The 18,487-nt window shown below is 46.7% G+C and overlaps 1 protein-coding gene across 1 annotated transcript in view; it reads left to right on the top strand.

Moving 5' to 3' along the window:
- Window positions 1-560: 560 nt before the first annotated feature.
- The window catches only part of PIANP (PILR alpha associated neural protein), a 30,698-nt gene continuing 12,771 nt past the window's right edge, over window positions 561-18,487 (top strand). Inside the window, exon 1 of the mRNA XM_060268817.2 lies at window positions 561-1,328. The gene's annotated coding sequence lies outside the window, so the exon portion shown is untranslated. The remainder of the gene's footprint in view (window positions 1,329-18,487) is intronic.

An 18,487-nucleotide genomic window follows, 5' to 3' on the forward strand; every position in this document is an offset into this window, starting at 1 on the left:
GGTACCCTGGGGAAAAGCACCCTCCCCCCATGCCAGGGAGGAGACGAGGACGGCGGCGCAAGAAAGAGGGTCGTTAGAAGCGGGAGTGGCGGCGGCGAGGAGGGGCGAGGCGGCTTCGTGGTGTGGAAGAAGCACCACAGCAGCGGGACCGAGCTGCGGAGGGACCAACTGGAGCAGCCATGGAAGAGCCCAGCCCGGCAGCAGCCGCTGGGGAGGAGAAAAGCGCAAAGGGATGGTGGAGGTGGAGGGCAGGCAAAGCGGGCTCTCCTCCTGCCTCGCCTCTCCTCGCTGCCCCACCAGCCCCTCGGCTCGCCTCCGTCTCTTCAGTGGCGGCGGCGGCAGCGCCGGGTCCCCTCGCTCTTTCCGGCCCTGCCTGCGGACTGGCTCGGCTGGAGCTCCAAGTGCGCGCGGAGGCCGCTTCAGCCACAGGTGCTGCGCCCGGCAGGGCCCTTGGAGACGCCTCGCTCCCTAGCAACGCGGGCTGGGCCGTGGGGGGAGAGGGAGGGGAAATGCTGGGGGTGTAGGGGGGAGCAGAAGCAATATCTGCAGGGGCAGCAGCAGGTCGTGTGAAGTGGGAAACATGAGGGGAAGAGCACACACAAGAGACATGGCTCCTTCCGCCACGACAAGAGGTCCCGAGGTTACCAGGTGGGGGGGAGCCACACACATCGCCCCCATGGCCTGGACGGAACCGTTCGCGCTCCGCCCAAAACCGGGAGGCGGACCTCTCATCCTGCTTGGGAACACTCTGCACATGCCCAGAGGCACTCTGATAAATTAAAAAAATCCTTGCGCTCTGGAGTTTCCGCAGGGCTGTGGGAGAGGCTGCTGCCCCAGCTGCGAACGGGGCGCGGGTGGTATGATAAGCTGCCCCTCCGTATCCTTCCAGAGGGGTTTGGAGCGTGCTCCGGGTACTGCCTCCTCTCCCCCGGCGGCGCCCTTTCCCCGGCTCCGGTAGCCCCACCCAGAGAGGACACCTTCCCTCCCTCGCGCCCTCCTGCCCATTCATTCCCTCGCCGGCTGCGAGAAGAAGAAGCGCCCGCCCCGCGCGCAAGTTCTCCAGCTCGAGGGGGCGGCCTCTGGTGGCGCGCGGAGCAGGCGGGGGTCCACCGCGCGCCGGCAGCCCGAGGGTTAACCGCGACCGGCGAGCGAGACAGACGGACGGGCGGACAAGACAGCCTCGGCAGAAGAGGCTGGCGCGGAGTCAGCCGCTGTAGCCTCGCCGAGCCCACCGTGCCTGGGAGATGGGAAGCGGCGCCGACTGGGGGAAGTGCGGCGGCACGCGGGCTCTCCCAAGCCCGGCGGCGTCCCTCGCCGCCGCTGGGAAGGTGAGTTTGCGGGCTGGCTCCCGGACGAGCTGCCGGGCGGGGACGGAGCGAGTGCTCTCGACGCTGCCCTCAGCAGCCTGCTCCGGCTCTCCTCCGCCGTCGCGCCTTCGCTTCCCCACAGAGAGAGGGTGCTGCGTATAGGGCGGCGGCGCGTGCTGCTCCGGCTGCCGCCCCTCTTAGGTCAACGTTTTCCAAACGGGGCGACGGGGTGCGGGACGCTCCTTTCGGGTCCGGAGCTGCCCGGCTTCCGCGGGGCTCCAGTGCGTCGTCGAGGGGAGGCGCTGAGGCGACACGGGGTGCTCGGGGGGGGGGGAACGGGGTCCACTCGAGTCCCGGTTTTGTTTTCCGTGGGTGGGGGGGATTCTCTGTTTTCCTGTTGGAAGTAAGGGGGGCTGGTTCTGAAGATGTGAGATAAAGGGGTTTCTGTTGGGTCTGAGTGAGAGATTCCCCACTCCTCCGTGGGTTCCACAATGTGAAAAAGGAAATGTGTTTTTGTGGGGTTCCTTCTTGGACTTGGTGGCTTTCCTGCGTGTAGAGAGAGAGATGTGGAGAGCCGTGGGGCGCCTGGTCTGTGGAGCTTGGTGGACCAAGGAGGGATGTTCTGTTCAGTGCAGTGTGCTGTGTGTGTGTATGAGAGAGAGACAGAGACAGATCAAGGATGCTTCCTTTGATGAAGGAAAACAAGCCCCTGCTGGGTTTGTACTTGGCAGCCTCATGTGGTCCTATCCAACAGCCTTGCCCCAGCTCCATGAGCAACTCTGGCTCCAGCTCCCAGCAGCATCTTGACATTCATGATGCACCCAGACCTGTTGTGCCCAAAGAACAACTGTGACCAAGGAAGATGAAGATGAAATGCCAGGGAGGGAGGAGTGTGATAACTTGAGCCCCTCTTGTGCCAGGGTGGGTGTCCCACAAAAAGTCTAGAGCCAGGGCAGCAATGAATGCGTCACACACACCAACACAATGCGAGGAAATCTTCCAGGTTGCTTGTGGATACCCATGGGGGATTCAGCCCCTCTGGGAGGGGCCTCATTGCTGTGGTTGGACAGCCCCTTCCCAAACACAGGAAAATGCATCTGGCTCCCAGGATTTGCAGTGCCACCCTAGGCATGTTTACGCAACCCGCTCAGCTCAGTGGCACTTATTCTCCCAAGTGTGCGCGCACTGGACTGTGCTTTTTGCTGTTGCAAGAGGTGGAAGAACAAAGCTTGCTGGCATCCGTAGGCGCGTTAGGATTCCAGGCCATCTGATCCACAGGTAGGTGGTAGTCAGGTTAGCTTTGTCAGCTGTTGAACATCGAACTGCTTCCCCCAGCAAGAATTGAGGCTAACACTTCCCCAGCTTCTCGGCTTCAACAGAAGCAACAACTATGACACCATCATAGGGTGAGATAGCTCCAGACTTTGCTTCACAACCTCAGCAAGCAAAGGCTGGAGGATTTCTGTAAACAGTGCATTAGCCACCATCAACATGAAGTCACAGCCCAGCTTTTGAGCACAGCAGGGACTCACACTTTTGGACAACACCAGCATTCATATTCTTAGTCCCAGTTTTTCAGTCTCTATAGTGTCAGATCTGCAGGCGAACATAAGAAATGCCTGTTCGGTTCAGGCCAAGGGTCCCTCGAGCCCAGCATGGTCCCCAAATGTAGCTAAGCTAAATACCTGGGAGGCTCACAGTGAGGCAATGTAATACAGCTGTGTAGCATCTAGCAACTGGAGGTACACTGCACCCAGCCATGGAGGGTCTCTTTGGCCTGCCTTGGCTAGTCCTATCTTCCATGAATTTGCATATTCCTTTAAAGTAAAGCCTCTAAGCTAGAAGCTGTCACTGCATGGTCTGCTAATGAATTCGAATTTATTGTGTGTTATGTGAAGAGCTACTTTTTTTTTTGTCTGTCCTAAATCCACTGCCACTGAGAGAAGGAAATAATGTTCCCTGTGTACTCCCACACCATTCATAATCGTGTTCACCTCTATCATGCTCCCTGTTAGGCATCTCTCCCCCCCCCCCCCGAATTCCCTTTTCCTTTCTCCAGAACGTAGCAGGATCCATCACAGCAAATCTTCAGCCACACACACCAGCAGTTGGTTTTTGATACTCCCACTCCTACTGATTAAGAGTAGCAGTCTATTCATCTCAAGTCTAGGCCAGTGTGGGATTCAGAACAATGGTGCAGAATCCCACCCACCGTCTCTAGGCTCTGGGGCCAGTTTTCCTTCTGCCCACATTGCTATATTTGTATGGCTATTGAACACCCTTGCATGCATCTGAAAGCCGGGAGAGACCAGTGAAAATTTGTCTCTATAGATTTCTGGTTGAGCTTATAGAGTAACTAGGGTCTTCCTTAAGACATCTTGGCAGCTGATGCAGAAAATCCAAATAGCTACACTAATGGCACAATGAGTCCAGACATTCTCCAGCATGTGATCCATTGAAATTAACCCAAGTGTGCAAGAGCACATGGAGTTCTCTTGTGCAGCCTCCTATTCATTCAGAGGGTCTTGCACAGGAGAATTTCCTGGCTGATTGTGCCCTGTGGTTCAGATCTATCTTTCAGTCTGCATCACCATCATGGTGGCAGAAATCTGCCACCTTTAGGTAGAAGCCACACCTTCCCTCATGGTAGGGCCCTCAGGGTTTTCCTTCTGAATGGATATGTACAGGACTGAGAGCTGGAGGGAATAAAACCCTGTTTACTGTAAAAAGAAAATGCACAGAAATTCTGGGAGCCTAGGCAAAAGCATACGAGACTCAGATAAATATTGTGATGTCAGGGAACAGTCAGCTGTGATATTAATAAGGGAAAGTGACATCTCACTGATCTACCCGAATTCTCCGAAGATGTCAGGCAGCATGTAGAACAGGGCGACCCAGTTGATTTAGTGCAATTGGATTTTCAGAAGCGTTTGACAAAGCCCTTCATCAAAAGCTCTTAAGAAAACAAAGTCATCCTGGAATAAGAGGAACGATCTTTTTGTGAATCGGTAATGAGTTGCTGTTGGGGTTTTTTTCTTTATTAAAAAATGATGGAAACTCAAAACATATTTTTTAGCATATTGTTCTGGCATAAGCCCTATTGTTTGATCTGGTCAGCCTTACTATTAAGCAAATTTTGAAGGTACTTAGGTTGTTGTTGTTTGTTTGTTTGTTTGTTTTAATTCACCATGGGGGCACCATTTGGATTTTCTGCCTCAAGCACCGAAATGCGTTTTCTGTGCTGTGTTGAGGACTAGAAGGATGACAGGGTCAGCGTCGCAGTGAAAGGCTAAATAGGAAAGTGGGAGCAAGCATCTGTGCATCAAGGAAGCGATGTTAAACATATTCAACAGTGACCTCAAGAAAGGAAGGGAGGAATACTGAGGTGGAAACATTTTACAGCTGGCAAAGCTTTAAAGTCCAGAGCAGATTGCTGTCTTCTGGAAGGTCATTACACAACTGGGTGACTTTAGCAATAAAATGGCAGATGAAATTCAGTGCTGGAAATTGCAAAGTAATACACGCTGAGGGGAAAGGGGGGGGGAGAGGGAGGGTCCGTATTAGAACTATTCCAATAAAAAGAGAGCACATATTTTAATGTCACCGTGTGGATCGAAGGTGCATTTGCACTTCAAGTGCTCTGTTCAGGGCTGATCTTCCTCCACCCACAGCTCAACCTGATGTTGCAGAGCAAGGGAGGACAGGGGCAGAGGAAGGCAGCTAAAATGATCAGTGAGATGAAACAGCTTCCATAACAGACTTGAGGCTCCTTGAGCCAGATGACAAGAAGAGGGTGCAACAGAAGCACACAAGAAAATCATCAAGGCTGTGAAGTAAGTTGATGGGGAGCGGCTGTTAATTTTACCTTGGCTCAATAATGCAAAAACAGCCGCGAGCCTGAAGAGATGCAGGCGGAAGATTCTAAACAAAATACTCAGTTTGTTCCATGAATCAAATTTGCCACAGAACGTTTCGAGAGCAGAAAATAAAACTCTTTTTTTAAAAAAAGGATTTAAAAATTCCCGGAGGAAAAAAAAATGTCAGTAGCTATTAGACAAGACAGTCAGGGAATACAAACTAATGCTGGGGGTGTTTCTAAAATCTCCCAACAGCTAGAAGCTATGAGTAAATGACAGGAATTGGGTTACTGCTCAATTGCTCCTTATTTTAATCAGAAGCACTGAGCAAAGGTGGGTGTTCTGGCATAAGTAGGTAAACTGTTGGTTTGTACATGCATACCTTTTGCTCCTACCGGTAAATGATCTCATGAAAGCCCTTGTAAGCTTCAAGTTACCTCTTGAAATATTTCTGGAAAATGGGGAGGATGCAAGGAAGGAGCTGCCTTGAAGCGACTCTAATCAACAGTCCAGCTAGCTTGTAATGTTGTTGAACCAGGCAAGCAGGCATGTCTTGGATCACTAACTAGAAATTCTGGGAGCCCTGAAATACTTCCAATAACAATAATGCTTAGCATTTAATATGGCATTTTTAAAATTGCTTTGCACAGATTACCTTACCTTTACAACACCCCTGTATGGTAGGTCAATATTATTATCTTGAGATTGCAAGTGGAGGAAGGCTGAGGGAGTGGCTTGCCTGAATGCACTGAGTGTGGTCATGGCAGAGGAGAGATCTAAATCAGGTTCTTTCTGACTACTATCTCAATCTCTTTAGCCACTATGCTAAAGTAACTTTCAACTGTTGGCCTCATATATATGACAAACATTTATTCTGCTACCAAGGTAAAAAAGGCGCAGTCTGCATCTCTTCTCAAGCACGGGTCCTAGCTAAGGTTAATCCAGGAACGAAAAAGGCACCAAGCACATCTTATTTCACTGCTCCACCGAAGCGAGAAAAATTAAACAAGAGTGTGTTAATTAATTAAACATCTGACTGAAAGACATGATTCTCGGTTGTGCGCGCGTGCACACACTCGCACAATTCTCACAGCCTTCTGTTAAATGTCCTACAGTTATTTTTTTTGAAGAGTTCATGGCAAACTCCTGAAATTAATTGTCGCAAGGTGTGGAGAAGCCACAATGTTAGGTGGCTTTAAAAAAAATAACCCAGAGGATTGGAAAGATTCCTGGAGGAATGTTGGCTGTCATGGGTACCTAATGCTACCTCCGTTAAGTGAGTTCCTGATGTAGCACTGCTGGTGGCTCTCTTGTCAGACAGGAGAGTAGGGAGAAATGGGAGAGAGGAAATGGGTTAGGCTCAGTCTAAGATAATACGTAGTCACTGTCCAATCACCCCAACAGACAGACACATGTAACAGTGGGATGGACAGCTCTGCATTGTTGAATTTCCAGTCAACTACAGTGGAACCTCGGTTTATGAACACCTCGGTTTATGAATTTTCGGTTTATGAACGCCGCGGACCCATCTGGAACGGATTAATTCATTTTCCATTACTTTCAATGGGAAAGTTCGCTTCAGTTTATGAACGCTTCAGTTTATGAACAGACTTCCGGACCAATTACACCCATGCTTCAGTTTATGAACGTTTCAGTTTAAGTACTCCGCAGACTGTCTGGAACAGATTAATCCACTTTCCATTACTTTCAATGGGAAAGTTCGCTTCAGTTTATGAACGCTTCAGTTTATGAACAGACTTCCGGAACCAATTGTGTTCATAAACCGAGGTACCACTGTAATAGCTTGGTGAGGGACACGGGTGGTGCTGTGGGTTAAACCACAGAGCCTAGAGCTTGCCGATCAGAAGGTCGGCAGTTCGAATCCCTGCGACGGGGTGAGCTCCCGTTGCTCTGTCCCAGCTCCTGCCCACCTAGCAGTTCGAAAGCACGTCAAAGTGCAAGTAGATAAATAGGTACCACTCCGGCGGGAAGGTAAACAGACTTTCCGTGTGCTGCTCTGGTTCACCATGCTAGCCACGTGACCTGGAAGATGTATGCCGGCTCCCTGGGCCAATAATGCGAGATGAGCGTCGCAACCCCAGAGTCGGTCACAACTGGACCTAATGGTCAGGGGTCCATTTACCTTTACTTAATAGCTTGGTGAGGGTTGAAGCTGGAGCAAGTTATGGAAAGGGGGGGGTAAGTTTAGAAATGATTGTGGGTTGAAACAAACACGCCTGGTTCACAACGTACTTCAAAGGTCTCAATGGGAGGATTTAGGAAGGGAAATGCGAGTTTCTTATCTGATCCCCAATACTACATCCACTACCAGTATCCCTAGGCAGATCTTTCTCAGTTTGCTTTGAAACAGTCATTTAGGCTTTCCACATTGTGCCCTTCACATTGTGTCACTACTGTTTTGTTTTTTGTTTAATATGGAAAGGACCGGAGTAAGCCTCAAATTCACATCCACGTCTAATTTTAAAGGCTTCAAACAAGGGTGTTGTTGTAATGAGATGATTGGTTCAACACTAGTTATTTACTGTGGAATTGCCACACTTGGTTCACTCACTTTTTATGAGGCATCCATATGACATCATAATGGAATTGCTGTTGTCCAACACCACCTGAAGTCTCCCATCTCTTTTTAAAGGTCAAAGAAAGAGAAAGAAAGTATAGCACATGGTTAGCTCCATTTTGCAGTGGCTTAATTTTTTTATACTTGTGTCTTTCAATTTGCACATAAGCTTTTTTTCACTTACATTTAAAAAAAATCAATGGTGCTTAAAAGAAAAATAATTTTAGCATAAATGTAGACATTTATTATAAAAAAAGCATGTTGGCTTTCCATCCAGCACCATTTTAGAGAGTTGGTTTAAAAAATAAATAAATCATTTAAGTTGCACTCAAAATACTTCTTAGTCTATATTTTAAGTAAACATCTTTAAAATATTTATGCAGTAGCATGTAAATGAAAGACTGCTTGAGTGCAAAATTTAAAATTGATTTAAAAATAAACATGCTGCTGCTAAAATGGCTTAGATGTATTGTCACTTGCCCACGGGCTGTATCACACCCAATAGTGTGGGCAGAACATGGTTGCTAGTTTACACCAAAAACTGCTAGTTTAGAAGCACTCCAAGACTCTCCAGTTCTGGCTCGTTCTTGCTGTGCTGTGAGAGCCATGAATCTAGGTCTCATGCTTCGGTGAAGTGTTTCTCTCTGCTTCTGAAGAATCCTAGTCAGAGGTGGCTGTATCAACACATTGGTATCTCTTAGTGCAGTAGCATCTGTGGCACAGGAAGCTATGACATGTTGGTGTCTAAGGTAGGCTTTGGAATGACTGCCTGTGTTAAGCATGTAGCTCACTATGGATTTAATGAGCACCTTTAAAAAGCCTTTCAGGTAGTTTCGCATGATATTATAAAGCTCGATAAATCTAGGCAGTTGGCTGATAGCTCATAACCTGTAAAGAACAGTTGACTCACTGATAACGTGAGAAGATGAAGCAATGAGTGAAGCTGGTGGCAGCGATTGTCCTAGGTCATCTTCCTGCTTGGCAGGGGGTTGGACTGGATGGCCCTTGTGGTCTCTTCCAACTCTATGATTCTATGATCTTCAATATTTTCATCAATATTGTGGGCACCTATTTGTTTTTTTTAGAAAGGGGACAATACCACTTTACCAGAGATTGGCTGTGTGCATCTAACAGTTCTGCATGAGACTGTAATATTCTGCATGGACTTCAGGTTCCTGTTTTCATTTCTGTAAAAGCAGGTTTCCAGACCTTATGGCTATGAAGACAAGCCTGCAAATGTGCACGAAACAATGAAGGAAATATCAGGTGCTGAATAAGATTTCTAGGGGTCATTGGAAATTGATTTCAATTAACTCCCCAGACCTCTTTGCCCTTCCCCGTGATGATTAGGAGATGTAGAATAAATTTTGCAAAGTGAGCAAAATATGAAAAGATGCACACCTTTTATGGAAGCAAGAAAGAGTTCTGTGACACCTTAAAGACTAACGCATTTTTCAATGGTGTAAGTAGGATTTTTAGCACAGAGTACACATAGATCTGAGTAGGGAGAAACATCCAGTTTGGTGCTCTACCTTTTAAAATACATCAACAAACCACACAAAGTTCACAGGAGAGCAGCAAAGAGGATCAGGGAGGTGTTGTGCAAGAAAAATGCGGGGGAAATGAATAAAGTGAGCAGGCTTAGCAAAGACCAGAAAAAGGTGAAGGGGAAATGTGTGTACAATTTATATCCAATTTAATGGTGTAGAACTTTGGATCTTGAAATAAGGGGAAAACCAATTTCCTTAGGTCAGTAGAGGGAAATGCGCTTAGCAAGCAGGGTGGTCAGTTATGCATCACTAAAAAAGAGGGCACCAATTTGCATAAAATTTGCATGTGCTAATTTATATGGCTAGAAGTAAATTTAGAAACAAATTTCTATAATTTAAATAGAGATGCACTACAGCTCCCCATAGTGGAAAAAACTGCATAGATGACCTGCTATGAGCTGCCTTAGCCTGCTGCCCAGGTGCAACTTCAAGGCCCTGCTCCCCTTCTAATGACGATTAATCTTTAAACTGGAAATAGAAAAAAGTCCTCAGGAAAGTAGGACATTCAGCCACCTTATTAGTGGAGAAAAGATGAATAACATACATAAAGGAGAACTTCTGAGCCATAAAAACTGACAGACTACAGCAGATACTCTATGCATTCAAAATATTTAGGGCCAATGAGACATAAGGAGCCAGTCAAAGAGAGGGAGGTTAAACTGCAGTACAAAAAAGCATGACTTAGAGTTAATTGGCAATGGCAGCCTTAAAAGCTTCCAAAGGGAAGTTAAAAAAAAAGGAGGCACATGCCAACTTGACATTTAAATACTGTAAATAGTTTCAAATTTTAAAAGACAAAGAGGTATGAAATGCCAGGGCTTGTTCAAGACATGGTTGCACCTGAGACAGACCCTAGAATGGCACCTCTAGGGACGAAGTGGTGAGGGAAGGCCATCAGGGAAAAAGTGGGGGGGGGGAGAGAAAGATCAACACTGGGATTTACTGCCTTGGTGGATCTTGCTGCCTGAGGCAGTTGTCTCACCTTGCCTCATGGGTGGGCCGGTCCTATGAAATATACAGTAGGCCTAGCTAGAGCGCAAGTTGCCATAGACGGAAAAGAAAAGCTGAAGTAAGTTATAGGCTCAGTTCACATGTAACACTAAGCCAAACCATGCCTTTTCTCCTCCAGTCCTGCTGGTGTTGCGCTGGCGCTGCTGTGAGCTAAGCCATGGTTTGGTTTGGTGTTACATCTAAACCGAGGTCTGTGGTTTACCTCACTCCAGGCAAACCACAGCCTGTAGCTAAGGTTTGTTCAGTGGCTTTTTGGTTTCAATGGCTGGGGGAGATAAAGCATCAGCTCAGCTTCAGACATAATGCTAAGCCAAGCTGTGGCTTAGCTCACAGTATTGTGGCAACAGTCAGATCAGAGCAGGAACAAAGCAGCCATCATCTTCCCTCCAGGAGCTTCCCTCCAGGAGCTGCTCATTCACACACAGCCATGGTTTGGCTTAGCGTTGCATATGAACTGGGTCATAGGGTGGCATCAATTGAAAATAAACTTCAGGAATTGCAGTGGTTACAACGTGATAATGTATGTGAAGTGTTTAAATATTTAGCAAGAAATGGCATATAAATGTCCCAACAATGCATTAACCATGAGGTTTGTGCTCCTTCCTTCTGAGAGTTACTGCTTTCTGCTCACTTCACCACCTGACACTCATTTGAAAGAGAGAGAGAGAGAGAGAGAGAGAGAACATATATCTGTCTATCTGCTTGCCTACCTATAGGGTGCCAGTGTGTCCTGCTTTACAAAGGACACTCCTCTGTTTTGAAAGGCTCTCAGAAGCCAGTTCTCTGTTTGAAGGTGTCCTCTATTTGACGACTGCCCAGGCCAAGTCTGGCTTAAAGATAAGAAACATAAAAAGGGAGAGCAAGAAGCCTTGAAGTTGCCAATAACAGTCATGGGTACGTGGACATCAGATTTAGCACACACATAAGTCCCCTCATGTCTTCCCCACTTTGGTGAGATGTATTGTATTTCTATTGTAATCACAGCAATTTCTGAATTTGCTCCTTTCTTAAAAAACAACAACAAACCACGTGTTTTTCTTAATGTTCTCCCCTACCTTCTTTTGGTAATGCACGCCCACTTTTTTGACAATACGTAACTGACCACCTGATTTACCTGTCGAGAGAGAGTGATCTCCCACCTGAAGCCTGAAGCAATGCAGCCACTTGCTTGGGAAGTGGTGGGCTTGGAAAAAAAGAATGCTGTAGCCATGGATAGATGAGTTGGGCAAGATGACATTTGAGGTCACTTCCACAATCTGCTGTTTTTGGTGAGCTAAGTCTCTCTGACAGAAGCACCAAACACACACTATTATTTATTTATTTATTTATTCCCCACCCATCTGGCTGGGTTTCCCCAGCCACTCTGGGCGGCTTCCAACAGAAAAATAAAATACAATCTATTAAACATCAAAAGCCTCCCTAAACAGGGTTGCCTTCAGATGTCTTCTAAAAATCTGGTAGTTGTTTTTCTCTTTGACATCTGATGGGAGGGCGTTCCACAGGGTGGGTGCCACTACCGAGAAGGCCCTCTGTCTGGTTCCCTGCAACTTGGCTTCTCGCAACGAGGGAACCGCCAGAAGGCCCTCAGCACTGGACCTCAGTGTCTGGGCAGAACAATGGGGGGTGGAGACGCTCCTTCAGGTATACTGGACCGAGGCCATTTAGGGCTTTAAAGGTCAACACCAACACTTTGAATTGTGCTTGGAAACGTACTGGGAGCCAATGTAGGTCTTTCAAGACCGGTGTTATGTGGTCTCGGCGGCTGCTCCCAGTCACCAGTCTAGCTGCCGCATTCTGGATTAGTTGTAGTTTCTGGGTCACCTTCAAAGGTAGCCCCATGTAGAGGGCATTGCAGTAGTCCAAGCGAGAGATAACTAGAGCATGCACCACTCTGGCGAGACAGTCTGCAGGCAAGGTAGGGTCTCAGCCTGCGTACCAGATGGAACTGATAGACAGCTACCCTGGACACAGAATTGACCTGCGCCTCCATGGACAGCTGTGAGCCCAAAATGACTCCCAGGCTGCGCACCTGGTCCTTCAGGGGCACAGTTACCCCATTCAGGACCAGGGAGTCTTCCACACATGCCCGCCTCCTGTCCCCCACGAACAGTACTTCTGTCTTGTCAGGATTCAGCGGCAGAGGAGGACTGGGATCAGCAACCGCAAGGAACAGCAGTCTAGCATATTGTGCTTGGGGAAGGTTGTGAAGTGAGGTGAGTCTCTGCCTTTAGGGTAGAAGACAATGTGTGGCAAACAATATTGGGTTTACCTAGCAAGGTGATAAAAGACGCTGGAAAAGAAAACGAGAGTCAGGTAGTGTGTGACCTCATGTACACCACCTGATTATTAAACAATCTATCATAGCTGGAAATTGTGGGAAAAGCTTTGTGTTTGAGGCAGGTTGTGAGGTGTTTCGAAACATCCGTGGAGGATGCAAGCCAGCATTTGATGCCACAACGAACATGAATAGTGAGAATGAGGTCTTGAAGAACTGCTGTTAGACGACGATTCAAGGCCTAGCTGCCAAACGTGTGAGGGGGAAGTAAAACTTCGGGTTTTGCTCAAAGTTGTAAATCTGGCAGAATCAATTACAGAATGGCAGAGCGAGGTTTCTGCTTTAATAACAGGTGGTTCCAGCTACCCTGGACAGAAAAGAGAATCTAGCTTGAAAGCAACATTTTAATTAAATGTGAGTTTTCTTCTAAAGAACACCCCTCAATTTTACACTATATGTGAGGAAGAAACTATTAAACCATCAAAAGTGGATGCAGAGTAATTCATCTCAATCAGCATAAGGTAATGCATTTTATTCATTCCTCTAAATTCCATATCAAAGCTCACATTTTCCTAACCGCCCCCCCGCCCCTCCCTACTCAGCCTTCACCCCCCCCCCTTAACATAGGTCAGAGCTGCACACACACCATATTTTTGAAGCACACCCACTCAAGAATCCTGGGGAATATGGTTTATCCCTCACAGAGCTACAATTCCCAGCACACTTAACAAGCTACAATTCCCAGGATTCTTTGTGGGGGGAGGGAGAAAGATGTTTTAAATGTGCTTTAAATGTAAGGTGCATATGCAGCCAGTCTAAGTGTGGGTAAGCACATCTGCTCCCAGTGATTTTCTTAGGTTTGCCTTGCTCTTCTTGCTAGCCTTTTCTCGCCCCACTTACTGATACGACGAGAGAGAGAAAGAGGGAGACACAGACAGTAATGGAATCATAGAATTGTAGAGTTGGAAGGGGCCACGAGGGTCATCTAGTTCAACCCCCTGCAATACAGGAACTTTCTGCCCAACGTGGGGCTCGAACCCACGCCCCGGACATTAAGAGTCTCATGTTCTACCAACTGAGCTTCCCAATTTGGTGATGGTGGGGCAATACTAATATGTGACTGGAACTGGACCATTGTTGTAAGTGCTTTGGGGCAGGCTGTGGTGTGTGTGTGTGTGTGTGTGTGTGTGTGTGTGTGCGCGTGCATGCATGCATGCACACACATGCACACTTCAGCTGCAAAGTGCCATGTACATCAATATGATTATTGCCTCAGTTGATGTGTTTATTACAGTTTGACACTGCACCTTTAAAGCACATTTGAAGCACACTTCCCTCTCCAAATAATTCTGGGCACCGTAGTTACAACCCCCAATAACCCTTAACGAAATACAGCCCCCAGAATTCTCTGAAGCCGGTGGAAACATGCTTCAGATTTGCTCCGAAGATCACAATAGTGTTCAACACAGCATAAATATTTTGTGGAATATGACTCTGCGAATGCTATAGGTGGTGCCTGTGTTTGTGGTCATTGATTGTGAATAACGCTGCCCTAGCCCTCCCCTGTGTCTGGGCTCTTAAATTTTTTTATTTTAAATGTCGCTTTTACTTCTGTAGGGACAGCACTTTCCCTTGCTATGCCACTTAAACTGGCAAGTGCTGGTATATCCTTTCAAAAATAAAATGTCAACAGCAATGCCCTGATCTTCCATTTTGTGAAATGCCCACCCCACCCCCATCCACGAGTCACCTTTTTATATAGAGCTCATTCACTTAGGGCACTTCATTACATGGGCGCACACAGCTCTCTGCTTATACCCCCAGACGTACGAGTCACTAGGGGTGTGGCAGAGGCTAGCAGGGCAAGGAGGGCAAGAACCCCCTTGCATATGTACAGTTCTGCACATGTGAGAGACGAGTCATCTCCTTAGCTTTCTTTTCCTTTCCCAAGGTTGTGTGTTCCCCCCTCCCAATCAAGAAGCACAAATCTCTCATGTTTTTTTAACAGCAATAATGGACTATCCCCTGCAGCTGGGGCTTCTCTCTCTCTCTCTCTCTCTCTCTCTCTCTCTCTCTCTCTCTCTCTCTCTCTCTCTCTCTCACACACACACACACACACACACACACACACAGTGTGTTCCTTCCCATTCCTTGGCCTCTCCAGTGCACATGCATGTACAGCATCTCACACCACTGGCGCATGGTACTAGAATTAGTGCAACGTGGAAAATAAAATCCTTTTTTTTTAAAAAAAAAAAAAAGCTTTCCAGAATATATCCTGTCCTAAATATAATGAGAGCCTGAAGTTGGTTTTTGGACATGGAAGATAGATGCTGCAGGGGAAAGAAGAAAGAATTCAGAAGTGAGCTATGGAGAGGATAAAAAAGATCTGAAGGCAAGTCTTAGAAGGGTGGGCCAAAAGCTCTTGGTGTGGCTTGCCTGGAGAAAAGAAGATTAAGAAGGGGTATTTAAATATTTAAGAGAATTTTAGAAAGAAGATGGGGAGCAAATGTTCACCCTGTTCTGTGATGTAATGAGTTTAAGCAGGAGGCAGGTAGCTTTCGGCTAAGCATTGGGGAAAGGCTGCCTGGATTCAAGCAATGGAAAATAACTGCCCAGAGAGGATTCAGAATCTGCATTCTTGGAGAAAGAGCCTCAAATGGCTTCTGAGGGGGATTTCATGCTTTGAATAATTGTCATTTATGTACCATATTTCAGGGGTTCAAAGCCCACGTTTGGGTTGTAAGCCCCTTGGAACAGGGACCTGCCCTCTTGTACTCTCTAAAATGCCAGACAGTGATGGTGCCATATCAACCAAACAAATAATTGCAGAGGGAAATAGATCTATGCAGGTAAAAGATGTGGGTAATTAATATAAGAATCAGCTGGACTCCTGGATTCAAAATGCAGGGCGTAACACACTCTCCAGTGGGAGAAAGACCCCAGCAGAGTTTAAAACAGTCACAAGGTCAAGCAGCAGTATAGTGTGGGTATAACAGGCTGTTGGGCCCTTTTATATATTCTGTTTACTTTGCTTACAGTGCTTTCCCCATTTCTGCTCCTCTTGCAATGAACAAACCACACTCTTAAAAGCTTTACTTACAAAATCCTAAAGTATGATTCATGTGTTATTCCATGCAGCAGCAAGCAGAACACAGGTAGAATTCCCTTGGGTACAAAGTATCAAAAGATGGTTTCAGGCATGCAATCAGAGTTTGGAGCAAGCTCAGACACTTTCTTCCTGGTTAGTTACATGGTGTGAAGAAGAGTGATGAAAGAAGATTTATTTCCTCCCTCATTGGAGAGGAGGGAGTGTGTGACCTGAGTCTAGCATTACAACTTTGTGGTCTTTAACCCCTTCATGCATTAACTATCCCCATGCCTGCTAGTTTACTCTGACTACAAATTCCCCACAGTAATTCTTTCTGGAATGCTTATCACATACATTATTTCTGTAATCACATGCATTATGTCTAATGCTTATGACAAGTTGAATATAGAAAGCAGGTACATATTAGGATGGAACTAGATGTTTCAGCTGCTGTCTGCTCCCCTGCTCACCCTGTAACATTTAATAATGCAAGGCATGTGTTGTGTTGCCGTTCCACTGAAAGTTTCCCAGCTACTGCTGATCCACTTCACTGGCTGCTGTTCCATGGGGTAGGGAATGAGAGGAGGGAAATTCATAATGCATTATAAAGCTACATGGGCAGAGGGAGGAGATGCAGGCAGCAACAACACATCACTCATAAATGTGCAGCTTTTATACATCTGTTTTGTAGAAGAGGGCTGGCATGATTCATAAAGGTAAAGAGACCCCTGACCATTATGTCCAGTCGTGACCGACTCTGGGGTTGCGCGCTCATCTCGCATTATTGGCCGAGGGAGCCGGCGTACAGCTTCCAGGTCATGTGGCCAGCATGACAAAGCCGCTTCTGGCAAACCAGAGCAGCACATGGAAACGCCGTTTACCTTCCCGCTGTAGCGGTTCCTATTTATCTACTTGCATTTTGATGTGCTTTCGAACTGCTAGGTTGGCAGGAGCTGGGACCAAGCAACAGGAGCTCACCCCGTCACAGGGATTCGAACCGCCGACCTTCTGATCAGCAAGCCCTAGGCTCAGTGGTTTAACCACAGCGCCACCTGGGTCCCTGGCCTGATTCATACACCATGCTAAGTCAAGGCATGGCATGCCGAGGGCACAGTGGCGGATTCACTCTATCCCAAACTTGCTGTTTAGCTCTCCCAAACAAATTATGGGTTGTAAACCAGGAACAAACCTTGGTTGCACCTCATGGATAGTCCAGAGAGAAACTTATTTTATACTTCTATCTCTTATTTTCTCCTCTGTTTTTTTTTTTTGGTTGTTGTTTAGTCGTGTCTGACTCCTCGTGACCCTATGGACCATAGCACACCAGGCACTCCTGTCTTCCACTGCCTCCCGCATTTTGGTCAAACTCATGTTCGTAGCTTCGAGAACACTGTCCAACCATCTCATACTCTGTCGTCCCCTTCTCCTAGTGCCCTCCATCTTTCCCAATATCAGGGTCTTTTCCAGGGAGTCTTCTCTTCTCATGACTCTTCTCTGTTTTTTTTAACATAGATTAAAAAACAAACAAACATAACAAAAAAGAAAAACAAACAAACAAACACATAATTGGACTTCCTATCATTTCCCGATGAGTATTTTATTTCTGATGGTGAATATACCTAACCTTACTAGCTTATCCTTTACAGTATATCCTTTCTAATACATTCTTAGAACAGTACTTAACCACCACCTTCTCTTATGGCAGTATGGGTCACCCCCTCACTCAAAGAGGCGCTAGTCACTTCTGAAGTCCAGAACGAAAGCTCAATTCTGTACAGTTTCAAAAACCAGGAAGGTCAAGGATCTGAGGAGCAGGTAGACCTCAGCCTTCCAAGAGCTCAGTCTGTGATGGCAAAAAGCGTTAACAGAAAAATATACAATGCTTTATATTAAAACGCTTCCCCCTCCAAAAATGTAGTACTGTAATGGTTGTACCCATGTTCCCCTTTTTATTCCTCCTCCTACCAGATCATCACCTGCACTAGGAATCGAATTGTTAACGAATCTATGACTCTTCTTTCTCCTTTTATGATTAACCGACTCCCCCACGTTGCCATTATTACCTACGCTCTCTCTCCTCTCCTCTCTTCAGGCCCCAAAGAATCTGCTCAGACAAAGCAGCACTCTTATTACCCCCAACAACCCTTTTTTAAAACAGGAAAATCCGCTTCCATCTTCTCCCCCCTCCCTCCCTGCCCCCAGCGGCTTTCCGCAGGGTTTCAAATGAGTCTGAATTTAAACACAATATAAGTGTCTAATCACAACTGAATCATATTCTATGAGAACATGTTCAAGAGATTAAAGTAATAAGGCTGCAATAAAAGAGCTATTTAGCAAGTAGTAAAAATGCACATCAGATTCGCCAGGATACAAAGTGAGAAGTGAATTTTACTTTTCAAGACAGAAATGTACTCTCTGCATCTTGTAATCGTGTGAATATATGGCCATCTGTTCTAGTCACCTTTTATCTGTCCGTTCAGTTCCCCCTCTTCCTTTCACCCAGACTTTGTAGACACACAAACACACAATGGGGGTGGGGGACTCTCTTAGACTTTGCCATCTTCCTTGCTTACCCTAGAACCTGAGGTCTGTCTGACAGCTCTAGCGAACAAGTCAGCAAGACATTAGCATATTGATTTTCCCTTCTAAGTTTGTTTGCTGAAGGACTTGTGTCAGCCACACCATTGTCGAGCACAGAGCCTTGGGTTTCATTGGGCTCCCCTCGGAGGGGGTGTTTCTCGTAAAGATATTATCTCCAGTCCTTGAAATGACTTGCAAGGCTTACAGCACCCAGCTTCTCTGTATCTGCAGATGAGTT

Source organism: Zootoca vivipara, chromosome 15, assembly GCF_965207765.1.
Source record: "Zootoca vivipara chromosome 15, rZooViv2.hap1.1, whole genome shotgun sequence".
Lineage (NCBI taxonomy): Eukaryota > Metazoa > Chordata > Lepidosauria > Squamata > Lacertidae > Zootoca > Zootoca vivipara.